We start from the raw sequence: 27,022 nt of genomic DNA, 5'->3' as shown, positions 1-27,022 counted from the left end.
TCAGGGCTGTTGACAGTGGGGTTCGAACCCACTATCTCCCGCATGCAAGTTCTGAGCTACGTGCCCCTAATAGCACGGCCCGGTGCTTATATTTTTATTATTATTATTATTATTATTATTATTATTATTATTATTATTCCAAAGTCGCAATACCAGATAGAAAAGGGCATTGTATTAACTAGATGCCCAGTTTTATAGATCAACGTACAGGCTACCTTGGAGAAATTGGTCTTCATATAATAATAGAGCTTATAAATGCACTAGGGCTACCTGTGAACGTAATATCGATCTAGAAAATCACGGAATAAATCGTCATCGTAAAGTATTTTAGATTAAAGTACACACAACGACTGATCTTCCTTATACGGGAAAGAGCGAAACGATCCGACTAAGACTTCTATTTTAACTAATTCACCTTTCTGTATTTTTGCATTCCTAACGACTTAAACAAGTCTATTAGCGACGATATATTCGGGAGATGATGGGTTTGAATCCCACTATCAACACCCCAGAAGATGGGTTTCCCGGGTTTTCCTTAATTAAGGCCAAGATCATTTCCTTCCTAGTCCTAGCCTTTTTCTATCTTGTAGCTAAAAACCTATCTCAGTTATTCCGACGTTAAGCAGGTAGTAAGAAGAAAATAAGCATTGCAGGCAATGGGATTCGAACGTTGATGCAATGATGATGAAGAAGAAGTGTCCCGGAGTAAGTGCAGAAATAATGTTCGTAATCTGCTGCGATACAATGAATAATGTAAATACTGATTTGATCCTGATTTATGTCCGGCTTGGAAGTTACATAATTTGCCTTCTGTCCTTGAAAATGGCATATCATCCGTGCTGAAAGTGGTATTACAACAACATGCGTGCAACTCCAGAATATGTGTATGTAAATCGTCCAGCTCCGGCAGAACGTCTTTTGTATATCGCCTGATCTCCCGTGTCCCTTCGTTTCAAGGCGATCGCTGTGATGGACGGGGAAGCTGTCACACACTCCAAATATGGAATCTCAGTGCAGCTCTCTTCTCCCCACTTTTCTTCCCGCCCTCGCTTGCTGAAGGAAGGCGCCATCTCGCTAGCCAGCCCGCCACAAGTTGACGTCATGACCACGTGACTGTTAGAGTACGTCCGAGTCCCCCTCCTTCCCGCGCACCCTGCAGCTCATTCTTGAAGCAGCACGGCACAGGAGTTGGACTGATACGACCGGCAACATAGCGAGCATTGCGTCATCAAGTACCACACTGGTGCAATGGCCTTGTTCAGGTTTCATCATGTAAGCTTTCTGCCTGGAACAAAAGTAAAGTGGTGAAACTTTCCTGAGAGCGAGCCGCTTTGTAAACATTCAACGTACACTGTGCGCATTTCATGATAATATGATCTCAATTCACTATTACTGAGGTATTACTAACGCGAGGACAGGCCCACCAAAGATTAACAGGTGTGTAGTTATTTAAAAAAGCTATGAAGGAATGCGCATTTCTATTCAGATAAAATTATTAATAATATTCTTAAGAATAATCACTAGAGACATTTTATGGGATTTTGTTTAGGAAGAAATAAATGCTTCTTTATAAACAAACATCAGAGCTTCATTTGCCAGCGAGTATGCATTGCGTAACCAACTCCCGCAGGTTGTCAAATCGAAATTTTTGCCGAATATCTTTTGATAAAAGTATACTTTACTTTTACTAGAGACCTTTTCTGGGATTTTGTTTAGGAAGGTTTCTTCAAAATATACTTAAATGCAAATTCACAAAGAAAAACATACAAGAAGGATACTCCAAAAAAGACTACTTCTGAAACACGTCTTTGGTCGCCAGTAGTGTACTTATACAGTTTAATAATTGTTGCTTAGCGTGAATCAGAGATGCAATCAACACATTTTGCTGTTTGTGGTAATGAGCACATGCAAAAAAAAAAAAAAAAAAAAAAAAAAAAAAAAAAAAAAAAAAAAAAACAACAACAACACATGATTTAGGTCCTGAATCGACTGGTCATAACATGTACACTATGGTGTGTCCACTACATTGGTACGATAAAGGTGACTTTTAAAATTTCCGTGATTGAATCGTATTCGAGTGAGTGTCAAGATGAATTGTCGTTGAGTGTTCCATTGTGCGAACCAAGGACGTCGCGGGGGATTCTGTTCAATCATTGAGTACTATTCACCTTCATGGCACTTTGTTTCCTCCCACTTCTTTGTCCACTGACTATAGGCTGTTGTGTATATAAGCACTGTATAATCCATGAAGTTGCTGGTAGTATTCATGACTTGCCCACTAATACATGCTTCCTTCGCTAAGGCATCTACGTATTGATTATGTGGTATCCCGATGTGGATTATTTACACTTGCATAACCGTTTGAATGACCGAGGATACTCACACGATTCAGTCCCATAAATAAACAAATTGAGGCTATCGACGTCATCTTCTCCATTAATAATCATGGTTCATACCAGCGTCTCTTAATTCCTGAATATCTCATCCCCATTTTCCATTATAAAAACAAGGGTGGTATACATATCGTCCTTCTACTCACTACTATTCATATTATCATCAATGTCAGATTTTATTTGCCTCCTTTCGTCTAGACTGAATTATTTTATATCGGCCCTTCTCCTCCCACGCGAACGGTCTTAAGAAGTCTCAAGGCCGCGCATGCAGTCTGTTTAGGCCACACACTTTTTCTTTCAGTCGCCATAAATTGCTGAAGGTTAAAATATAATTATTTATATAAGGGATAGAATAAGTTTTCATTTATCAAATCCAACCATCTATTATATAACATGGTCAACAGGTTGCTTCATTGCCTAAAGTAGAATGGCCATTGTAGGAAAGAAGCAGTGCAGTATGACTCACCGAAGTCAAACAGGATTCGAACATAGTCAGATCCTGATCCAGCGCATCAAGAACTTGAAACATTTCCAGTGAAACATGCGTTTCCTCAGCAGAGTTCCTTAGGAAGGAATTTTGGGTGACAGGATCAATGCATACTTAGAAATACAATACCCGCAAATAATAATAATAAGAATAAGAAAGAGAAGAAGAAGACGTGGACCAAAGAACAGAACTCCCTGTGGGTGAGGGCAGCAGAATAACACCCACGGTTTCGCCCTGCCTGTTGTAAGAGGCGACTAAAAGGGGCTTCAAAGGCTCTGAACTTTGGGTCGTGGGTTGGCGACCATGGGTCCCTCAGCTGAGTCTTGGCATTGCTTCCACTTACTTGTCATGCTCCTCACTTTCAACTATCCCATCCGACCTCCTCTGGTCAACTCTTGTTCTTTTCCGACCCCGGAGATATAAGAGCACTCGGAGCCTAGGGAGTCTCATTTTCACGCTCTTCGTTGCCCTTGTCTCCGTTTGGCCGATACCTTCATTTTTCGAAGTGTCGGATCCCTTCCATTCTCTCTGATTAGTTTAATATAGAGGATGGTTGCATAGATGTACTTCCTCTTAAAACAATAATCACCATCACCATCACCGAAAAACGTAAGGAAATTCACCGAAGAATGATGCGAAAGTATTGGGCGAGTGTTAAAGCTCAAAACAGAAAACGGTTGAAATAGAGTGGTCCATAGCTGACCGAAGCGAAAGAATAAGAAGGAGAAGAATTTAAGGTAATTTTTGCTATTCGGTGCAAAAATTGCAATTGATTAAATTCCCAGGAACTTCATCTTTCTTTTAAATGTATGCAGCTGCTGTTTTCAACGTTTGAACAGCATTTACGAATGCTATACACATAACTGATATTTAACTCGAAACACCTGCCGTAGTTACACCGATAGAATGGGATATATCTAAAATAATAATAATTTCTTCGTCTTCAAAACAGACTTATATTTCATTTTATTTTTCACATTGTAAGGAAATAATATGCCAGCAACTGGGCTGAGAGGATCGGGTTCTAAGGTACAGACATTCTGAGCACAAGGTGGTGGTGTCGATCCCGGTTCAAACTGTTGGTACTTGAATATGCTCCAATACGCCAATTCTTTATCGGTATAACTAGAGCGTAAAATAACTGCGGGACAAAAATCTGGCACCTCTGCCTCTACGAAAATAGTGGGACGTAAAACCATTATTATTATTATTATTATTATTATTATTATTATTATTATTATTATTATTATTATTATTCACAATCGAGTTCTACTGGAGTGAGATCAAAACCTTACTGGAGCGCCCACAAGTTTGATTTGTAAATATACCGTATATAATTGAGTATGAATAAATTTATGGTGACAGTTTGCTAAGACAAGTGTCCAGCTCCGCAGCTGAGTTGTAGGACTCCGGCCGAGGGGTTGCGGGTTGATTCCCGGCAAGGCTGTCGTATTTTTAATCGCGAATGATTAATTACCATGGTTCTGGAACTGGGTGTCTGTGCTGTACCTGACCTGAAAAGCAGCACATTGTCCTCCATTACAATTACATTCAGATAGTCATACGGCAGACGCTGCCTTCCAGGCTTAATTAAGATTATGGCGAGTTTCGGTGAGATTCTTACCTTACCAGATTTCACGGTCATGTTTTCAAACGATCTTGAGTTTTTAAAACTAACTATTCAGTGATAAGAACGTCGCGTTTCGGATAATTACGTTAAGACCAACGCGATCGTTGAACAAACTACGAAACTTCAACGAGCATTGAACTCATGGTCTTCGATTTGCTTTTAACTTGAGTTGTGATGCTCACATAACCGCTAGCTACACAGCTCTCCTTGGCTGAAACCCGAAAGGCGACAGAAGTTTCACATACTTACGTTGATTTACCGAACTCTGAGGAAAAATCTACCCAAATACATTTCTTCAAAATTCCATTCATTATTCTAATTCCATAATTGTAACACTAGATCTGGCACTTCCCTTGCTATTCCCATCAACCACTCTTCAATCTTTTGCTGTGACTGGGTCACGACTTTGGAATTCATTTCCAGCTGCTCTCAGGAACTCTAAGTCAATATCAAAATTTAAAACTTCATCATGCAGAGATTACCTGTTGAATACCACTGATGGTTTCGTGTGATTAGTGACTTATCATAGATTGTGGTCTCAGGTAGGCTAGAAACATTGCCATTTTACTCTACAGCTGAAGAACACTGTTGTTCTTATAATTAGTATTAGGTTATTATATTTTTATTGTTATAGACTATATGTACATAATTATTAGCTTTTTAGTCATGTACATAGATCACTGGTTTTCGGCCATACCTGTATTTCCATTACTTTATTATGTATTGTGTTTTGTTTATGCATTGCTTATACTTTTCAGTTTGTATGCAACTTTTCAATTACGAATTTTTCTCATTATTTTTTACTTTTATGCTCCGGATTTATTTTTATCATGTTTGTATTTTTTGAGCATTGCTTTCATTCTTCATTATATACCACTAGTAAAATGTTTTCATTCCACCCCTGAAGAGGGAGGCGCGCCTTTTAGATGGTGACGCCGTCTCTCAGGTCGGGAGATTTGTTACCTTGAAGGAGATGCTTGGAGATGAAGGGTTTGGCGGCCGAGGCCTGTACTAGAAACTCTCCCGGCAATCGCCTTAGTGCAGGAAATGGAAAACCACGGAAAACCATTCTCAAGACAGCCAACGGTTGGGATCAGCCGTGAAGTCCAGCCCTTTCCCGTCTCCCGAATGCAGAGGCGTAGAGCCATGGTAGACCCGTGGCCACCCCTCCTCTGCTCGGTTGGCCGGTCAGAGTGCAGAGTTGTTGGACCACGGACCAGCCGTGACCACTTGTGGACCGAGATCCGCTCTGCATCCACCGACCCTTCATTAAATGTTTTCCATGTGTGTTATTTAGCTTACGATTGGCTTTACGTCACACCGACGATGGGACAGAAAAGGGCTAGAAGTTGGAAGGAAGAGGCCGTGGCCTTAATTAGGGTAGAAATGGGAAACCACGGGAAACCATCTTCAAGGCTGCCGACAGTGGGGTTCGAACCCACTATCTCCCGGATCCAAGCTCACAGTTGCGCGCCCCTAACCGCACGGCACACTCGCCCCGTTTATTTAACTTAGATAGATAGATAGATAGATAGATAGATAGATAGATAGATAGATAGGTAGATAGATTATGCTTGATTTTATAATAGTACATCTCTTTTGTGTGTGAGTGTGTGTGTGTGTGTGTGTGTGTGTGTGTGGCTGCTCGAAGGATGCTTTAATCCTCTACAGCTCCACCGAAGGCTATCATAGACAGCCTGGGCGTCACTGAAGAGGCATACTAGGGAAATGAGGAGTGATGTAGTTTCCCGTTGCTTTCCTCACCGAGCCAGAAGTCTGCTAAGCCCATTGAAATGCATGCACCAACCGACCCTATGGGCGATATTTTCACACCAGTCATAACATGGACTGGCAGCATAAGGAATGGTATTACCAGCATCGCTCATACCTCCGTCACTTTCATATTGTCAAAGCTAAGGATGAAACTGAGACAGGTCAATGAAAGTAACAAATTGCTCTAGCCCATACCAGAAGACATAGCGCACTGTAAACACTACATCTTGCCAGCAAGGGTTACATCTCTTTTATATATATATAATCTTGTAATTAACGTGGTTAAGTGTAAGAGAGAGCGACGATCCCTAACCTCTCCACTGCTAAACTCAAATAAATAAATAAATAAATAAATAAATAAATAAATAAATAAATAAATAAATAAATAAATAAATAAATAAATAAATAAATATTTGGTAAAATGTCGTACCTTAGACGTAATGTACGCGATACTGCTGGGGAAAACAGCTTTAAAAGGCAAAAAATAAAGCGCAACTAATAAGATGTACAGTATGAACTTGGTGTTCATTTTATACATGGAACAAGCGGTTTCAAGGCGTTGCAGCTCTAAGAGATTAATTATTTAAAGTTACTTGAGAAAGCAATCTATAGACTCGACAAATTTATCTTGCTTCTTTCCACTGGCGTAAGTGCTTGAAGCTAGGACTCTTTTAAAAAAAATACGTACTCTTTATTGCGGGAGAAGTTGGTTTTGTACGGTGAATTATATAAGTGTACATTATAAGTCACTGAAAATGATCTTGGGACACCCAGTTGATCGACAACACGTAGCATGCCCATAGGGCGGGAAAGTGGTCATCAAATCTCTCGGATGGAATGCAAGGGCGCTGAGCATACGACAAGCTCGAGCTAATGTGATTTGATAGAGGCAGAAGACCTGCTGTATTTCCATCGTAGTAGGCGGCATGTCAAGACGGTGAACAACTATTAAATAGGTACCTTCTTGGCAACGTTGCAATGAGTGACCGCAGAGAGCAGTTGGTCCAGAACAATCACGTGATCGTGCCTGCCGAGGGCTTCATTTCGTTGACCCCAAAGTCTGTGCTGTGCAGGGAGCCGTGAGCATTGTGAAGAGAGTTCGCGACATGTTGCTACTGCTGCCATCTCTCGGCGAGGTCACGAGCCTCTGTCAGTGGGTGGACTGCTTTGCTTGCTCTGGGCTGGGAATGGAACTTTTCCTCCCCCCTCTCTTACGCAGGTAAGAAGAAACCTGTTTTTATATAACGTCTAATCGGACTCGGTGAACCTCTTCTTCGCTCTCAGTAAAGTTGACCTCGCTATGGATTTGTGAGATCATTTCAATAAGCAAAAATCAACAGATAACGAGCACGCTTATCCTGTCATTCTGGTCATGACTTCGAATACCTCCATCTCGTTGAATCCTATGGTGATATATAACAGTTATGGTAGGTACTAGGTACTGGAGAGCGTGACTTCGCCCTTGGGTACAAGAGAGAGGTGGGTTTGAGTCTTGCCGTCGTTCGTACTTGAAACGGTCTTCCGCGGTTTCCTATTTCCATTCCTGGTAGCAGCTCGAATGACGCATAACGACCATTTCCTCAAAATCGTTTCCATTTAAATACATTTACTCACTCCTGTAGACATGGTGATGGCATGTTTTTGCTAGAACCGGCTGCGTTGCATAAGTTGACTGTGCGTTGGCCTCGTGTGTCGAAGGTCGCGGACTCGAATTCTGGCTCAGTTAGTTGGCACATCGGAGTCCTTACATCTGAGAGGGCTATGTGAGCAATTTACTGACAGATTAAGGAATCCTTTCTAGAACAAAATTACGGCATTCCACTGTCTGTAGAAATCTGTAACAATTGAAGGACGTTAAAAACTTGACCATTATTATACAACTGAGAAAGAGGACAAGTACCTCGTCCAGGTGACCTCACCTGTTATGCTGAACAGGAGCCTTGTGGAGGGATGGGATGATTAGAAGGGAGAGATAAGGAGGAGGGAAGGCTATTTGCTTTACGTCGCACCGAGACAGATAGGTCTTATGGCGACGATGGGACAGGAAAGGCCTAGGAATGGGAAGGAAGCGGCCGTGGCCTTAATTAAGGTACAGCTCCAGCATTTGCCTGGTGTAAAAATGGGAAACCACGGAAAACCATCTTCAGGGCTGCCGACAGTGGGGTTCGAACCCTCTATCCTCCGGATGCGAGCTCACACCTGCGCGCTCCTAACCGCACGGCCAACTCGCCCACTAAGAGGAGGGAAGGAAGCTATTTTTTTTTTTTTTTTGCAACTTGCTTTACGTCGCACCGACACTGATAGGTCTTATGGCGACGATGGGACAGGAAAGGGCTAGGAGTGGGAAGGAAGCGGCCGTGGCCTTAATTAAGGCACAGCCCCAGCATTTGCCTGGAGGAGAAGTGGGAAACTACGGAAAACCACTTCGAGGATGGCTGAGGTGGGAATCGAACCCACCTCTACTCTGTTGACCTCCCGAGGCTGAGTGCACCACGTATCACTTTTTCAAATTTCGTGGCAGAGCCGGGAATCGAACTCGGGCCTCCGGAGGTGGCAGCTAATCACGCTAACCACTACACCACGGCTATTCTATTTACGGTCCGTATTGAGCATTCAGGAGTATTTCGACGATGTTGCAGGCCTTGTGTGCCACTTTGTGAGAGTGTATCGGGAGCTCCAGCATCTAGAGGTTTTCTGGAAATGATTTTGGTGCAAGACCAGTGGGAATTCCAGATTCTTGCTATTTCCATATTCTCCCAGTATTTCTTCACCGAGCTCGATAGGTGCAGTCGTTTAATTGCGGCCAATATCCAGTATTCGGCAGATACTGGGTTCGAGCCCCACTGTCGGCAGCCCTGAAGATGGTTTCCCTATTTCACACCAGGCAAATGCTGGGGCTGTACCTAATTAAGGCCACGGCCGCTTCCTTCCCACTCCCAGCTCCTTCTTGTCCCATCGTCGCCATAAGACCTGTCTGTGTCGGTGCGACGTAAAGCAACTTGTGAAAAAAAAGTAGTATTTCTGTTGCATATTGCAGTCATTAGGTATAGCGATGTCAGTGAGATATGTGTGTTGGTCAGGGGGGTTATGTAGACCAAAGGTATCCACGAAATTTCACCGTAATATTTGTCTCAAATGGAACATAATAATTGCTTTTACACCAATAAAGTGAAAAATCCGCGGTAAATTAAGAAATACCGTCGTTACTAGAGAAATATCTAGTTAAATATGTATACGTACTTACGGGCCGTAGACAGGACTCCTATATGTTGTATTCCGCTGCTCGTGCCGTCTTTTGTTTCTTTCTTGAGGTCCAGGGCTTTCACCGACGAATGGGAATGCTATGTCTGTGAATTGTCATTATCTTTGTCCATATGACCAGCGCGGGCAGTTCAAACAGCAAAACAGCATGATCCTTGGACCAATAAATATATTACTTGTTTGTTGAAAGGAGAATAGCATGATCATTGGACCAGTAAATATATCATTTAATCAATGAGTTAGGGCACAAAACGAATGAGCAACATGAAGGAAACGACACCTAATTAATTCAAACAACTTCAGTGAGCAAAGACATAACACACGAAAGTGTTAGACAAACAAAACACATACGGAAGCGCTGCGACGTAACAGAAAAATCAAACGCCCTCTCCGAATCCTCACCCCAATTCATCACTTCAAAGCACTCACAGCGCCCGCAGATCGGCCGGTCCGGTACGAACCGTCTTCAGCATCGGACACCCGGTTACGCATCATCTCTGCCAATGGGCTATCAGCACCGCTCCAATTTCACATGATACACTCATCTTCAAAATATGTATTCATGTATTGATGTAATCAAATATTACTCTGTTTATATGTATGTCTATATCACCCAGTACTATATTGTATTAACTGAAGTAGGCTTATTGTATTGGATGTTTAGTCATCAGCCCGAAGGCTGGTTGGATCCTCAACAGTTCCGCCATGAGCTGTCATAGATGGCCTAGGCATCACTGAAGAGGCGTACTAGGGAAATGAGGAGTGAGGTAGTTTCCCGTTGCTTTCCTCACCGAGCCAGAAGTTGCTATAACATATCAGTCTGCCAAGCCCACTGAAATGCATGCACCAATTGACCCTATGAACAACATTTTCACACCATTAATAAGCAGGGACTGGCTGCGTAAGGAATGGCATTACTAGCATCGCTCATACCTCAGTCACTTTCATATTGTCAAAGCCAAGGATAAGACAGAGACACATCAATGAAAGTAACAAAATTGCTCTAGCCCATACCAGAAGACTTAGTGCACTGTAAACACTAGGTCCTGCCAGCAAAGGCATCTTATTGTATTATCTTTCTCTTTGTATGTCAGTTAGTAAGCATGAAGCTCAATGTTCATTTCATGATTAACAACATTTACACCCTGGTTTATATATGCCCCCCCCCCCACCAAAAAAAAGAACTTGTTGAAGAATGTATGTATATGTATTAAATATATAAAGTCATGCTGTTAAGGGGCCCATAGACGTGCAATATTATTGCGCAATATTGGGGTTTGTGCAATATAATTGACAGTGTGTATTTTATATTGAAGTGTTGTGCAATATATTGTACGAAATCAAAAACGTTTGAAATATATTGCGCAAGTCGCAAAATACTGTGCCGTGTGTTGGCAGTATTGTGCAATATCCCGTCCTCCCGAAGTTGGTATCAACGAGTCGGGGAGAACGTATCGTGATGGCAGACAAACAGGAGGAGAAAAATTTATTTTGGAGTTTGTCGAGGTGTACCATGATATTCCGGCTCTATGGGTCGTTAAGAGCAAAGATTACAGTAATCGCGTTAAAAAAAGGCGAACAGTACGAGGTGCTTACTGAGAATTATCCCAAAAAATACCCAGTAGGAGTAGCCAAAGCAAGGAGTTCATCAAATAATTCACTCTTCATGCGCAGAAAGTTTCGAAAATCATTTTGCTCACATTTTCTCAGTTCGTTAAGTAAATTTTCATGAGAATACTTTTATCTGTCTAGAAACCACTGTTTGGCTATGTCCTTTTCCGTTTCTTACACCCACAGCGATCAAAACGCAGCAAAGATCAGTGTCACTAAACATGTTCACCAAACAAAATACCGGCATGGAGCGACTATATATTGCCACGCATATTGTACGTCTATGACCGCTTTGCAGAATATACTGCACAACCATCAATATTGTCTCCACATGATTCTATTTATTGCACAAACCCGATTGTTGTGCAATAATATTGTGCGTCTATGGCCAGCTATCAATATATTGTACAATCCAGTTTGGGAAATAATATTGCACGTCTATGGGCCCCCTTTTACACCCTATGGAATCGCAGTCCAATTAATTTTAAAAAAGTAAAAAAATAATAATTTAAAAAACTCAGAAAAAGGCCACATCTCCCTTTCCCATCTCCGTCACATTTTGCACCCACTTACCCACCTTCCTCTTTCCACACAACCCCCACACTTCTGCAACTCTCTGTAGAGCGAGGGTGCAACCCTCTTGTTGGCCCGCCTAACCCCCTCAGGGTGAAGAGTGAAAAAAAAAAAAGAATAAGCAGAAAAAATAGTTGCAAGGTAGTAAAGTATGTATCCATATTATTCCCCGCAAGTAAAATATTTCTTAATTTACCGCAGATTTTATACTTTATTTGAGTAAAATGAATTATTATATTCCATTTGGGACGAATATTACAGTGACATTTCGTGGATACCTTTCGTCTACATAACCAGTCATGGGCGTAGCCAAGGGGGTTTACTGGGGGGGTTAGAAACCCCCACCCCGTGGAATTTTTCACAAAATAAAATAAACATATACTGTCAAGAAACAAGTAAAAAGTCGACACAATGGGTTGACTCTTTTGAACATTCACAGTGACATAATTCTAAAACCAACAGATCTGTTGAATTTATGTTCTAAGAACATGAACACAGGCATGTAACAATGACCAACTATTAATGCAAACATTGCTATATAATAACTAAAACCCGGATTTTTATGCAGTAACAGGTTAGATTACAAACTAATTTGGTAAGTAGGAAGTGTCGGCCACCCGCTCTTCCATAATGTAGCAAGAGTAACATAAATTATAGGGGTTCTGATGGGCCGTACCCCTAATGTTTATGCAAACCACATTACATAATCGTTGTGAAGGTAGACTATACTTGCTACTCGCTTCAGTAAGTTTGCATTCTAACCTATTAATGCATAAAAATCCGGGCTCTAATAATAACAATATTCACAAACAGAAAAACAGAACAATAATAGAGCTTGTTTCCTAAATACATTTTTAACGAGTTTTATGTACGAAGTTTTCAATAATATTCACAAGTAAATAGAAAAATAGAACTTGATTCATAAATATAGGAAATACTGTATTTTGAAAGAATGTTTTACGTACGAAGGTATCAAAAATAATCACAAGTAAAAAATTTAGTCGTCGTGCTGACCACACGACACCTCGTAATGTGCAGGCCTTCGGGCTGAGCAGCGGTCGCTTGGTAGGCCAAGGCCCTTCGGGGCTGTTGGGCCATGGGGTTTGGTTTGGTTTAAAAAAGTTACAACTTGCTTCATAAATACATTTTCTTAATAAATATCCTACTACCGTGCTGTATGTTGTGCATTTCGTGATACGAAACGTGAAAAGCTCTACCACCTGATGAATCGCCTGAACAGTCTCCATTGGGAAATGTGGTTCTCTCAAGGAATGCCCTCTTCCTAATCTCATTTCTTCATATAAAATCATCTACTGTATCAACTTCTCCAGATTTAACGCCTTAGCAGCCTGCGAAGACTAACAAACTCCACGATTTAAGTGAACATAACATCTAGGAGGAGAATTTTGGCGGGGCCAAATTAGTATTCTGCCCCCTACCCCAAACTCGGCGCCACCGAAATTTGAATTTTAGATTGTAATCTGATCATACCATTCACTGTAAAACTGTTGACTTAGATCATATCGTTTTTGTTTTGTATTGTAATGTAAGATTTTCTAGTGCACCGCTACTGCAATCTGAATATTAATATCTTTTTTTACTGGTGACACTTATGCAATCGCACACCACACACACGCACAAGCAGCTTCATTAAGACCCACCCCCATCCGTTGGTCCTGGCTACGCTACTGGTGATGGTTCTTTCTGTTTAAGTTATGTCTGGTCTATTGTTTATCTATTTTCATCGTACGATCCCAGTTGAGTTTAAAATCTTCATTTTCCAGTACATTTTGTTGGGAATATTATTTGTAGTAAAAATGATATATATACTTTTTTAAGAATTTATTTTACGTCGCACCGACGCAGATAAGTCTTAAAGCGACGATAGGATAGGAAAGGCCTAGGAGTGGGAAGGAAGCGGCCGTGGCCTTAATTAAGGTATAGTCCCACCATTTGCCTGGTGTGAAAATGGAAGACCACGGAAAACAATCTTCAGGGGTGCCGACAGTAGGTTCGAACGCACTCTCCTTGGATGAAAGCTCAAAGCCGCACGGCCAACTCGCCCGGTATAATAATTATTAAAGCTGTACAGCCAGGTACGGACTACGAGTATTCAAGCTTCCGGCCTTCGCTCAACTTTAGGCTTACAGCCTTTTCTTTTCTCTCTCTCTTTCTCTCTCTCTCCCTCCCTCTCTCTTCTTGCCGGGCTGAATGGCTCAGACGGTTGAGGCGCTGGTCTTCTGACCCCCCACTGGGTAGGTTCGATCCCGGCTCAGTCCGGTGGTATTTGAAGGTGCTCAAATACGTCAGCCTCGTGTCGGTAGATTTACTGACATGTAAAAGAACTCCTGCGGGACTAAATTCCGGCACCTCGGCGTCTCCGAAAACCGTAAAAGTAGCTAATGGGACGTAAAGCAAATAGCACTATTATTTATTACACACTGTTCTTTACATTCCTACCAGAGATTTTTCAACCCACCTGTTATTATTATTTGTGTGGGATGTATAAGAAGTAGCAATGACGAACACTATTTCCAAACCTGTGAAACGTCAGTCATGACGCGGAGTAGACTCGACAATCTACTAATTACCCTCCGATGATATTAGAAAAATACGTCATGGAATAATTCCATTTATGTGAAACAAAACATAGAATGTCCCTAGGGAACATGAGGTGTAAAAGCATTCATCATTCCAAGAGAAAAGTGTTCATACTGTATGTGTACGACGCCCGCTCCTAGTCACAGGTAGAAAAATCTTTTTTCTCCCTCTTTCTTTCTTTCTTTATTTATTTTTGACGTAGAATACATCTATCGTTTCATTCCAGGACTGGATCGCAGACTTACTTTAATAATTTCAAAACTTATAAAACAATTTGCTTTACGTCTCAGGTGGTGATGGTGGTGGTGATTATTGTTTTAAGAGGAAGTACAACTAGGCAACCATCCTCCTTTACGTCTCACCGGCACAGATAGGACTTATGGCGACGATGGGATAGGAAAGGGCTAACAGTGGGAAGGAAGCGGCCGTGGCCTTAACTAAGGTACAGCTCCAGAATTTGGCTGGTGTGAAAATGGGAAAGCACGGAAAACTATCTCCAGAACTGCCGACAGGGGAGTTCGAACCCACTGTCTCCTACATGCAAGCTGATAGCTACATAACCCAAACCGCTAACAAACCAAAACTTATTTGAAAAGAGCACGCTCTATCCAAGATCAAATGACGCAATAGTGAGTGATGTCAGCATGCGCCATTTTGTAGTGAAATCAAAGCTCTGAGCTTGCGTAGAATAAAATGATTAAAAATTCGGGAAGCGCGAGCTGTTTTTTACGTTCGGCGAGATGTCACTCGTTTCCTCTATAGGAGATGTATCTGTAGTCATATTTGTAAGAAAACTACATTGGGTACTTAGATATTGTGAAATAGTTGTGAACTTCATGAAATGTTCAAATTCTATGACTTGGTGGGATATGCATATTACCACCAACAAACCGGGGAATGTGGTATCTTCAATCTACAGGCCGAAACTTCTTGTTTATACCGCGGAAATTTTAGCTATAAGTGCTGCACTTCGTTTTTGTCAGAACAAGCGATTCCATTCCGCTCTCATCGTTACGGACTCCCAAAGTGTATGAAGAAATTACAAAATCTCCAGTGGAATCTCCAAACGCATGGTTACTTCTATAACATCGCGGAGCGTGTTTTTAACATCTACTCTTCAGATTGCTCCGTAGCATTTCTTTGGATCAAAGGACATAGTGAAATTTTTGGCAATGAAAAGGCTGACGTACTAACCAAACGTGGTGAATAGGAAGGTATTACAGCGCTGCAATTGCCATGGATGGACTTTCCCACTACAGTATTCGACAACAAATTCGTCACAAGTGGCCTATGGATTGGGAAACAACTCAGCTTCATAAAGGTAGACCTTATGCTCTCGTACAACCCAACATCCGTCGTAAGCCATGGTATTATAAGTTTCATCGGTCACGAGGTCTAACGGTTTCAGTGATCCGAATGAGGCTAAATCATGGAGGCCTGGGAAGGAAACGGCCTCGGCCTTAATTAAAGTACATCCCCAGCATTTGTTTGGTTTGAAGATGGGAAATCACGGAAAACCATCTTCAGGGCTGCCGACAGTGGGGTTCGAACCCACTATCTCCCGGATGCAAGCTCACAACTGCGCGCCCCTAACTGCACGGTCAATTCGCCCGGTATTTTACGGTTCTTGGAGACGCCGAGGTGCCGGAATTTCGACTTTTAGGGGCCAGTAGATCTACCGACACGAGGCTGACGTATTTCAGCACCTTCAAGTACCACCGAACTGAGCTAGGATCTAACCTGCTAAGTTGGCCAGGGCTCGACCGTCTGAGCCACTCAGCCCGGCAGGGTATAATGTGAGTACGCTTGGCATCAGCAGCGTTTGTTTCCCAAGTCAGGGGCGGCTGCAAGGGCGTCTGTTCCCCATGTAAGGGGCGGCCTAAATAATTGCTGGCAGTAGCTCTAAAATGCCTTTGGGTGTGGCGACCCCATTGTAATAAACGCTCCTGAATAAGATTCGGAGTGGCCAACCCTGAAGGCGTTTAGTCTTCGCCCCTAGTAAATTTCTTTACTGGTTCGCATAATAATAATAATAATAATAATAATAATAATAATAATAATAATAATAATAATAATAATAATAATAATTATAAGAAGAAGAAGAAGAAGAAGAAGAACCCTATCATAAAAAGCTACTTGTAGCCGTATCGAGGTAAACAACAGGATGTGCTGATGACATTATACTGTAGGTCTAAATCTAGTAGTGACTCAGTTCGCGCGCGTGCCGAGACAGGCTCGCGGTAGTTCAATAGTAGGATGATGTCATATGGAAACACTGCTGTGTGCTTGAAGTGTAGATGGCACAACTGGCAGGTTATTGTTGCTCAAGTTCTTGCTTGCACTGTTTATTAATTAGAATACTGTAACAGCTGTTGACTTGCCGACTGAATAGCGCAATTTATCAGGCATTTGGATCGAGCCCCACAGCTGTTCGCTGCTGCTAGAGTGCATAGGTCCTACATCTGAGAGACCCACTGTAGTAGATTTACTAGTTTATTAAAGAACCCCTTACCGAATTCGATAGCTGCAGTCGCTTAAGTGTGGCCCTGTATCCAGTATTCGGGAGATAGTGGGTTCGAACCCCACTGTCGGCAGTCCTGAAGATGGTTTTCCATGGTTTCCCATTTTCACACTAGGCAAATGCTGGGGTTCCTTCCCACTCCTAAACCTTGCCTGTTCCATCGTCGCCATAAGAACTATCTGTGTCAGTGCGACGTAAAACGTAAATGCCGGGCTGAGTGGCTCAGACGGTTGAGGCGCTGGCCTTCTAACCCCAACTTGGCAGGTTCGATCCTGGCTCAGTCCGGTGGGCTACCAAGTACGTTAGTAATGGCTTTCAGAATTTCATTGGTTCCTCTATACAACTTATCTTGAACAACTGTCAAATCACTAACCTAAGTAAACCTTACCTAACATTGTAGGCCTACCTCTCACTATATTGTGTTCTAAGAGGAAAGTTGACCGTACTTCAAGTAGTCCACCACCTCCAATTTCGTATTTTCGACTTACTAATGGTTACTTACTATCAGGATAAATAACAAATTAAATTTACGAATTGATCAGGACTAGATGGGGTTTAGGACAGGGGTGGGAACAAGAGAAGCCATCTTAGCGTACCGAACAATATTAGAAAGGAGGTTGGAGATGAACAGAAACACATATCGATAACGTGAGTTGGGACAAACTGTTTAAACTTCTTAAAGCTGCAGGTTTGGACTGCAAAGTCAGGAGTCTGATATTGCGACTCTATGATGGAAGTATCCAGACAGCAAAAATCAGCAAAGGTGTAAGGCAGGGCTGCTCTATCTCACCATACCTTTTTTTGCTAGTGGCTTTACGTCGCACCGACACAGATAGGTCGTATGGTGACGATGGGATAGGAAAGGCTTAGGAGTGGAAGGAAGCGGCCGTGGTGGCCTGGTGTGAAAATGAGAAATTACGGAAAACCATCTTCAGGGCTGCCGACAGTGGGATTCGAACCCACTATCTTCCCGGTGCAAGCTCACAGTGCGCTCCCCTAACCGCACGGCCAACTTGCCCGGTACCATACCTTTTAATGTTTTCATTGAAGAAGCTATAAATACGCTTAAGGCAAATAGCAAAGGAGTAAACGTAAATGGGCACCATATCCAATACATTCGATTTGCAGATGACATAACAATTGTAGCAGAGTCCGACTCATTGGCTGAATGGTCAGCGTTGAGGCGTTCGGTTCAGAGGTTCCCGGGTGCGAATCCCGGTCGTGTCGGGGATTTTAATCGCCTCTGATTAATTCTTCTGGCCCTGGAACTGGGTGTTTGTTCCAACACTTTCCTCTTCATATTCAGACAACACACTACACTACCAACCACCACAGAAACACGCAATGGTGATTACATCCCTCCATATAGGATTGGCGTCAGGAAGGGCATCCGGCCGTGAAACAGGGCCATATCCACATGTGCGCCACAGTTCGCTCCCGCGACCCTAGAGCTGTGGGAAAAGCGGTAGAAGAAGAATGATAATAAGACGAAGATAGCAATTGTAGCAGACTCCGAGAAAGAGTTGTCTAAGGTGTTGAATGTATTGTTATCAGTATTGTCAGATTCACGCTTAAACATTAATGTCAAGAAGACCAAGATATTAGTTGTGAGTAAACATCCTGAACGAATTCACACCAACATAAAGTTTACTGACAAGATAGTGGAACAAGTCAACAGTTTCCCTTATCTAGGAAGTTTGATCATCAATGATAACAGGTGCAGCAAAGAGATAAAAATGCGAATAGCAATTGCCAAACAGGCGTTTAGTAATAACAGAAATCTTTTAATCAGTGTCATTTTGGATTTTCGAATCAGGAAGAAATTGGTGGTTTATTTTGTATGACTGTGAATCTTGGACAATCAGAGATTAAGATTGGAAACGACTGGGAGCTTTTGAGGTGTGGGTCTGGAGACGAATGCTAAGGATTAAATGGATTAAAAAGAGAACAAACAAAAGCGTTCTGCAAGAAATTCAAGAGAAGATAGAACTGATGCTAACGATACAAAGAAGAAGAGCTAAATTCTCTGGCCACATCTTGCGACACAATACCTTTCTTACCAATCTGCTGGAAGGAAAAATCACGGAGAAGAAAGGCCGAGGACGACCGAGAAAAAATTCCTTCAAGACTTGGCACAGAGTCTTCATTATGGTTCTTATTATGAAATGACACGTGGAGCTGAGGACAGAAAAGAATGGCTGCACAGACAAGGCATTGCACTTAGACACTGACGATGATAATGTTTTTTCTAGATATCATTTCAACAAGTACAATCTTAGTGTTGGAGATGGGATTTAATAATATATCATAATTGTACCGGGCGGTACACCCTTATGCCGCAATTTTAAATCTTGCGCCAATAAATCCTGTACAGGAGAAACGCTGAACTTTAAAAACTGGATCTATTCATTAGTTTTCTCAGAAGATGTCACTACCGTATTTTTTGTGATCACAAAGTTGTCAGTACTGTGTGGATTTCAACTTGTTTTGTTTTCCATTGATCAAGAAGTGTGGACATTCTCTTATAGATGTCTCTACTAAAAAACTATGACCATGCACCCTGGTGCGAAGTGGAAGAACTTTATTTGAAGAAATTTTGTATTCATAAGTTTGTTCTTTACTAAATTTCGTTCCTTTATTTGTGGATTGGCAATATTAATCTTTTCTTTCCCCCAGTTCTGTAGGTAACCAATCGATTATTTCTGTAATTAATTTTCAGCCAATCCTGTGTTTCTTCTTCGATTTTGTGTGTAACTGTGAACATTAACCAATAGAATCCTGTGGATGTGTCTTCATTATTCACGAAAGGTCTCGAAACTTCCCCGAGGGTATAAAAACTGCTGATTTTCTTGCCTCTCAGCCACTCGAACAACATCTAGCCTAGTGTATGGAAGTGTAGCAGGAGGCGGGAAGGGCCTCTTTCATCCGGCAGCAGCTCTTCAATAAGGTAATGGCCGCTTAACATCTTTACTTCTTGCTAGTTCAGCAGTTTAAGCCGCGGGGAAGGTCCGAAATCTTTACTATGCAACCTATCTCTTAAACATGTAGAATTCTGTAAATACTTCATCTATCTTTAACTGCAAATCGGGGATAGAGAGTGCTTTACCCTCTCAAGCTCCCCTTCATGTTGGATTTGAGGTGACTACGTTTTCGTAACCGTTTTTCTACTCTTCCTTAATGTGTTAAATTTATTCTGTATACGAGTCACCTCCATAGCTTGGGAATAGCCCCTGTTTCATCGGCCTAGTGCCTTTTAGGTTTTAAAATGTGTATTTAGGAGTGCAAGTTCTCGCCTCCATTCATTTTGTATTTTGGGCCATTAAATTAACCTATTCCTTTTCTGCTAAGGCCCAGTAGATTGGGTACAAGATACCCCTGTTTCTTTGTAAGTGTGCCTTGAGGGCTGTTAATGGTAAAGTCCGTTGTGACCTTTGGTAGGCTCAGAATATCGAGAGCGGGTCAGCTCTTTTATTTGTGGTAAATGTGCTTCTAGGAGGCTTGACATTGCTAGCTGGGAGCAAGTGCTCCATGTAGGATTTCTGCCCATTTGGTAATAGGTGTTTATGAGCTGAGAGCTCAGAAATTGTAAAAATTAGGGCTTGTGGCCCACATTGTTAAATTGTCTCTAAATCTTGGCTTTCCTGGTCTTGTACCTGATTTGACTTGTTGTTATTTGCTAAAGTCTGAAGTTTTATGTGAAAAGTTTTGCTATTTTCGAAAATATAATCTTTAATGCAATTTTAATCAATAATTCAGCTTTGTAGTTAGACCCATTCCAGCCCGCACCTTCTTTCACCTCTGCATTCCACGGGTAACAATAATAATAGAATATCCTTTCACAACCTCAGTAATTATCAGGAAATTCTGTCATAATCAGAGCATCTTGTTTCCCTGGTTAAAACACAGTGCTGTTTCATTAAATGTTGGAAACATAATAACTTGTCATAAGTCATTCGGTACTATAACAGTATAGCTGTAACAAGGGAGAACGGCAAACAGGAATTATTTCCGCAAGTGTGTCTGGTGACGCTCATCCGAGCTCCAATACGGGGGTATGTGAGTGCGCATGTGTAACGAGAGAAGGGGGTGAACGTAATTGTAAATTCCATCGAGTAATATCGCTCTCTCACTAGCAGACTTGACACAAAATGTTAATCAACTGCTGGCTTTGATCAAGGCACCTCGACGCTCTGTCTTTGAGCCGCCCAAGACTTCATTTAGCATTCAGTGTGGAACAGTCGTACGAGTCTCTTCCATTGGAAGCTGAAAGATGTTCAGTTCTATAAAAATTTCTTATCGCTTGCGAAAATGTTTTCGTTGGAGCATTCCTCCTCACTCCCCGCCCCAACAGTGAAGAACAAAGTATAGGACAAATATGGCAGTCACGGGGCTACAGTCGAGTCTTGCATTGCACCCGCATTATTGTGCTATACTAATATCCTTTCTTCAGCTTTATTTGCTTCACCTTCAGCTCCGACAGAATTAAGTCTCCGAACTGAAAATAGTTGTAATTTTTCCGCTCTCATGTAATTCCTTTTGACGAGTTACTCACATTTGCAAGGTGTTTATTTTTCACCAATGGTTAATGTTTAAGGAGCTGCTTATCTCGTTGTTTTGTCCCTCAGAACAACAGTCACTCCATCACCAGCATTATTATTGGTCGGGATGAGTGGCTCAGATGGTAGATGCACTGGTTTTCTGGGTCCAAATTGATGGGATCGATCCTGGTGGTGTTTAACGCCAGCCTCCTTCCGGTAGATTTACTGACACGTAAAAGAACTTCTGTCGTACAACATTCCGGCACTTTGGCGTCTCCAAAAACTGTATTAATAATTAATCGGACGTAAAACCATTACTATTTATTTATTTATTTATTTATTTAATTAATTAATTAATTAATTAATTAATTAATTAATTAATTAATTAATTAATTTATTTATTTATTTATTTATTTATTTATTTATTTATTTATTTATTTATTTATTTATTTATTTATTACAGGGTTACAGTGGAGCAGAGGAGAAGAAACGGCAGGGGCACGACACTAGACAAATCCACACAAAGAAAATTTTAAATTTTAAATGTATTTTCAAAGTTATCTTATCCTTTCTTTTTTTGATTATCTGTTCGAAACAATAACAACAAATGTTGTAACAAAACTTGAACAAGTAGGATATTTACAGTATCATAAGTTTTAACACTAGGATGAGGAAGATGCCATTTAACAACACACAAATTTGTCAGTCTTCACCAGACCAAGAGGTCTGCCTAATAATTTGACAAGTGAGATGCAAGGGAGGCTTTAGCCTCTACTAACAAATTTACACTTTAGAGGGGCAATCAAACCTTAAACTTTGTTTAAGTATAAATTCAAAAGCTAGAGATTCCAAAATAAAGTTACAATAATGGGGGGATCAAAAACCATCAGCTAATTGGAGGGTCCAATAAATGAAATCCCTCAGTCCGTTTTTTCAACTTTTCAGGAAATGAAATACAAAGTTTCAAACTTACACAAAATCTATATTTTTCACTTCTGTAATCCAATTTTCTGTTATATGGAAATATACATATCAACTATTATTTAAAATAACTAAAAGCTCTTATTAGTAGTGAAATATAGTTTATAAAATGCAAAATACACTCATGGACTTAGTGATTTTTTGGTTTGTATAATGTTTTCCTGTTAATTTTTGGGCTTCAAATGTCACTCGTACTCATCCACATTACCCATTTCATCAGAACTATCAAAACTGGAGTCAGTAGTTTGAAACATACCGCTATAAAACAATCTGTCACTTACTGACACATACTGGAGGATGTGTTTTAAGTCCTTCACCTTTCCCTCCTTCAATGGCAAGTACGTTCTGTACTTCTGTTTGGGTCTCGAATTCAGCAGGCTATTCTTAGATACACCATATCTATACAGTGACACCTCCTTAAAGCCTGTTCCGTTGGTCTCTTCAGATAATTGCATCTTTCCCCCTGCGTGGAAAACGACCCGACGACATTTCGATATACCTGGCAAACTGGGCTTTAATATGCCCCTGTACATTTCCTGATAGTGTAGGACAGGAATGACTCTTTCCTCTTTCCTAGGATCTTCAGAACTACCTGTGAGGGATTTTTGCACAAACACAACATCAAAGTGGTTCTTCTTCTTACACTCCTTTACCATGTTCACATACTTTCAGGACCATAAACTGTTTCAGACTTCTTCTTATATCGTTCTATTGCTCCAAAATCTGAATCAATAGGCATCATACTGTGTCCTGGTACAGGGTACACTATTGTTATTTTATCAAAAATCCTCTTAACATAGCTGAACTAAATAACAAAAGAGATACCTATTCTTGTTTTGTGAGAATGCATTATCACAAAAAGAAAAAGAAAAAACAAGATTCCTTTCTGTTGACTTGTAAACATTAATGAAATCCTCAAGACAGGTTATTACTTCATCAGGGCCCTTTGCAGCAAAATGTTCTGCATACATGTACATAACGGCTTTGTTTGTCTTTATATTATGAATTCCAAATATGTGAATCCACAACTGACGGCGATAATATTCATCTTGCACATTTGTGACAGGTAAGGGCAAATTCTTCTGGAAATCGAAGCAAATGGCAAGAGTATCTAGAGAGTCATCGTTTTTCGCAGCACTGAGTTGCTGAAAAACATTTCTGCACTTCTCTGGTGCTGCTCCAAGCACTTCACCAGATTTTCTTCAGTTCCATCAGTTCCATCTATTTTGGATGATTTAGCTGCATCAATGTCTATTTTGTATCTTTTGCAGATATTACACACATCAGACATTGCACACTGTTAAATCTGTCGTACAACTTTTTCCTGTCAAGCACTGATAATTTACTGGCACACTTGCACCGGCATGGAGGAATGTTCCCCATTACCCTTTTTTCACCCTTTGTGTTACTGGCTATTTTCCTATTTTGTTTCCAGTTTTTTACATAAAGCTTTCTTTTCTTGCTCACTTTCACGTTCTTAACACTTTGAATATTAACACTGTCGTTATATTCTCCTTCTGTAATGGTGCTCCTCTTCATACCATCTGCAGTACCTGATGATCTATAACCAACATTGGCTGTCACAGATTTCTTGCTTTGTTGATGAACAGGACTCTCATGCTCTGCAACAAAAGACACAAGGATGTTTAAGCGTAAAAACCACAAAAGATAACCCTTTAATTTTGAATTATGGCAAGGGAGGTAAATACTATATTGCTAAGTGAATTTTCTTTACTGACCTGGTAAATTATCATCCCCTTTTCCTGCATGGAAATAAACCAGTTACCATCTCTTCTGACACGACTGATGCCTGGCTGTTTCCTGTTTCAGTGTACAAGATACCCTCTTTTCTCAAGCCACTCTCTTCCATATTTCCATTGTCTTTTGTAACTGAATGACGGTGGATATCTTGGCTTGCTCTGTAGTCTCTCGCACAGATTCATTGTCGTGTTCTTTGGAGGTGTCCTCAAGGTCGATCAATATTCTCTCTGAACATTAAACCGAAAGATGAAATATGTTTGTATGCAGATACTTTTATAGTCTAAACTTTCAGTAATACCATATGAATGAAGTGTAATAAAGCAAAACTATGAATTTCTTGTGCATACCTATTTCATTTGCACGTAACACGTACTTCGACATCTTCCTCACTACACATGGGAGTGTTACAAACACACTACTAAGCAATATTATTCCTCTGACTTGATTGTTGAGCAATAAATGAAGTTGGCAGAGTGTATTTGTTGACGACAATATCTAGGATGGGAAGAGGGAAATGTTGGATTTATTTCGATGGATTTAGTGGACTTAGGGATTTCTTTCGTTGCCTTGAGTGGACTTGGGGATTTATTTTGCTGCATTGAGTGGACTTAGTGATTTCTTTGGACTTACGGGTTTCTTAAATTTAATTACTAGAAAGTACGAATTAAACTTATGCAAGTTACATACACTTAGGGTTATTTATCGAGGCCAGCGCCTCAACCGTCTGAGCCACTCATCCTGGCTATTCTTATCATCATCATTATTATTATTATTATTATTATTATTATTATTATTATTATTATTATTATTATTATTATTATATGACACATTGCCAATTTACGTTCATTATGCTGACGATCTTTATACACTCGTCGGTTCGCCTTGTGTGCCCTTCTTATTACATACTTTTTATCACCTACATCTTCGAACATAGAAAAATGGGGTGTATTAAACTTGTTTTTACCGCAGGAATGGAAATGAATACTAAGAGGAAATTTAGTATGACAAACACATTATTCTTTAATTATATCCCTACATATGGCTGAATGGTCAGTGTTGACGCCTTCGGTTCAGAGAGTCCCGGGTTCGATTCCCGGCTGGGTCGTGTTTCTGATCAATACTTCTGGCTCGGGGACCGGGTGTTTGTATTTGTCCCAACACTTTCCTGTTCATATTCAGACAACATACTACACTACCAACCGGCAACCACCACAGAAACACGCGATAGGGATTACATCCCTCCAAACAGGATTGGCGTCTGGAAGGGCAACTGGTCGTAAAACAGGGCCAAATCTACATGTGCAACTCAGTTCGCACCCGCGACCTTACAATTTTGGGAATAGCGGTACAAGAAAATATTTAGAAATCATATAAACTTATGTCGTTATATATAATTAATTATTCAAAATGGCGATGTATCATGGCCATTATTTTGTCGTTTCCCTAATAATTTCCAAACACATAAATATTTTTCTATGATAGTGTTTTAATTATGATTAGTAATGTTATAGCTGTCCGCCTCTGTGGTGTACAGTAGTGGTTAGCGTGATTAGCTGTCACCCCCGGAGGTCAGCGTTCGATTCCCGACTCTGCCACGAAATTTGAAAAGTGGCACGAGGGCTGGAACGGGGTCCACTCAGCCTCGGGAGGTCAACTGAGTAGATGTGGGTTCGATTCCCATCTCAACCATCCTGGAAGTGGTTTTCCGTGGTTTCCCACTTCTCTTCCAGCCAAATGCAGGGATGGTAACTAACTTAAGGCCACGGCCGCTTCCTTCCCTCTTCCTTGCCTGTCCCATCCAATCTTCCCATCCCTCCACAAGGCCCCTGTTCAGCGTAGCAGGTGAGGCCGCCTGGGGGAGGTACTGGTCATTCTCCCCAGTTGTATCCTCGACCCAAAGTCTGGATCTCCAGGTCACTGCCCTTGAGGCGGTCGAGGTGGGATCCCTCACCGAGTCGGAGGCGACCCTGGAGGGTAAACAGATTACGAACGAATGTTATAGCTACAATATGCACTAGAATCAGTGAAGTCCAACACGTATAAAGATTTTTTTTCAAAACGTTCTTTTTAAAGTAATTTTTTATTAATTTTCATTTGAAATAATATTTTTTAAACTTAACCAATGGAGCTAGCTAAATAATTCTAGAATATCTTCTCCTTCTGTATGAAATATACATGCGTGCAATATTTCATCTTGATATCTTAAAAACTTTCAGTGTTATCACGGAGACGATTCTGAAAAATAAAAGTTATGGGAAACGGGCAACAAACTTACCGATAACGGGCTTGCTTGGGTGATAGGGCTTTACGTTTTTGGTCGTAACTCTGAAAGTACTGGAGATATTAATATTTAAAAAAATTAAAAACCTACAACGTGTTTTCCAGTCAGTGACAGGGTCAGGGATGGAACGAGTGAGGCCCCCATCTTGCGGCGAGGATAGGAATAGTGCCGGCTACGGAGGCCTGTCGCACTGCTCTGGGGCAATGATTAATGACTGACCGATGAAATGAAATGGTATTGGAGAGTGTTGCTGGAATGAAAGATGACAGGGAAAACCGGAGTACCTACCCGGAGAAAAACCTGTCCCGCCTCCACTTTGTCCAGCACACATCTCACATGGAGTGAACGGGATTTGAACTACCGAACCCAGCTGTGTGAGGCCGACGCACTGTCGCCTGAGCCACGGAGGCTTAACAAAAAATTTACTGAAGAAAATAAATTTTAAAAATCTCATTTTTCGTCGGTCAAAGGTTTTGGTCCCACCTTAAACGAACGAATGAGCAACAATTATTTATTACACCATAGATCATCTGAGTGTTATGAAAGGTGTTGCTCATAGGGTCGGTCGTGCTGCAATAGCACTTTCTGACCCAGTGAGGAAAGCAATGGCA

The sequence above is a fragment of the Anabrus simplex genome, chromosome 4 (genome assembly GCF_040414725.1).
Source record: "Anabrus simplex isolate iqAnaSimp1 chromosome 4, ASM4041472v1, whole genome shotgun sequence".
NCBI classification, from domain to species: Eukaryota; Metazoa; Arthropoda; class Insecta; order Orthoptera; family Tettigoniidae; genus Anabrus; species Anabrus simplex.
This window is presented reverse-complemented; position numbering follows the sequence as displayed.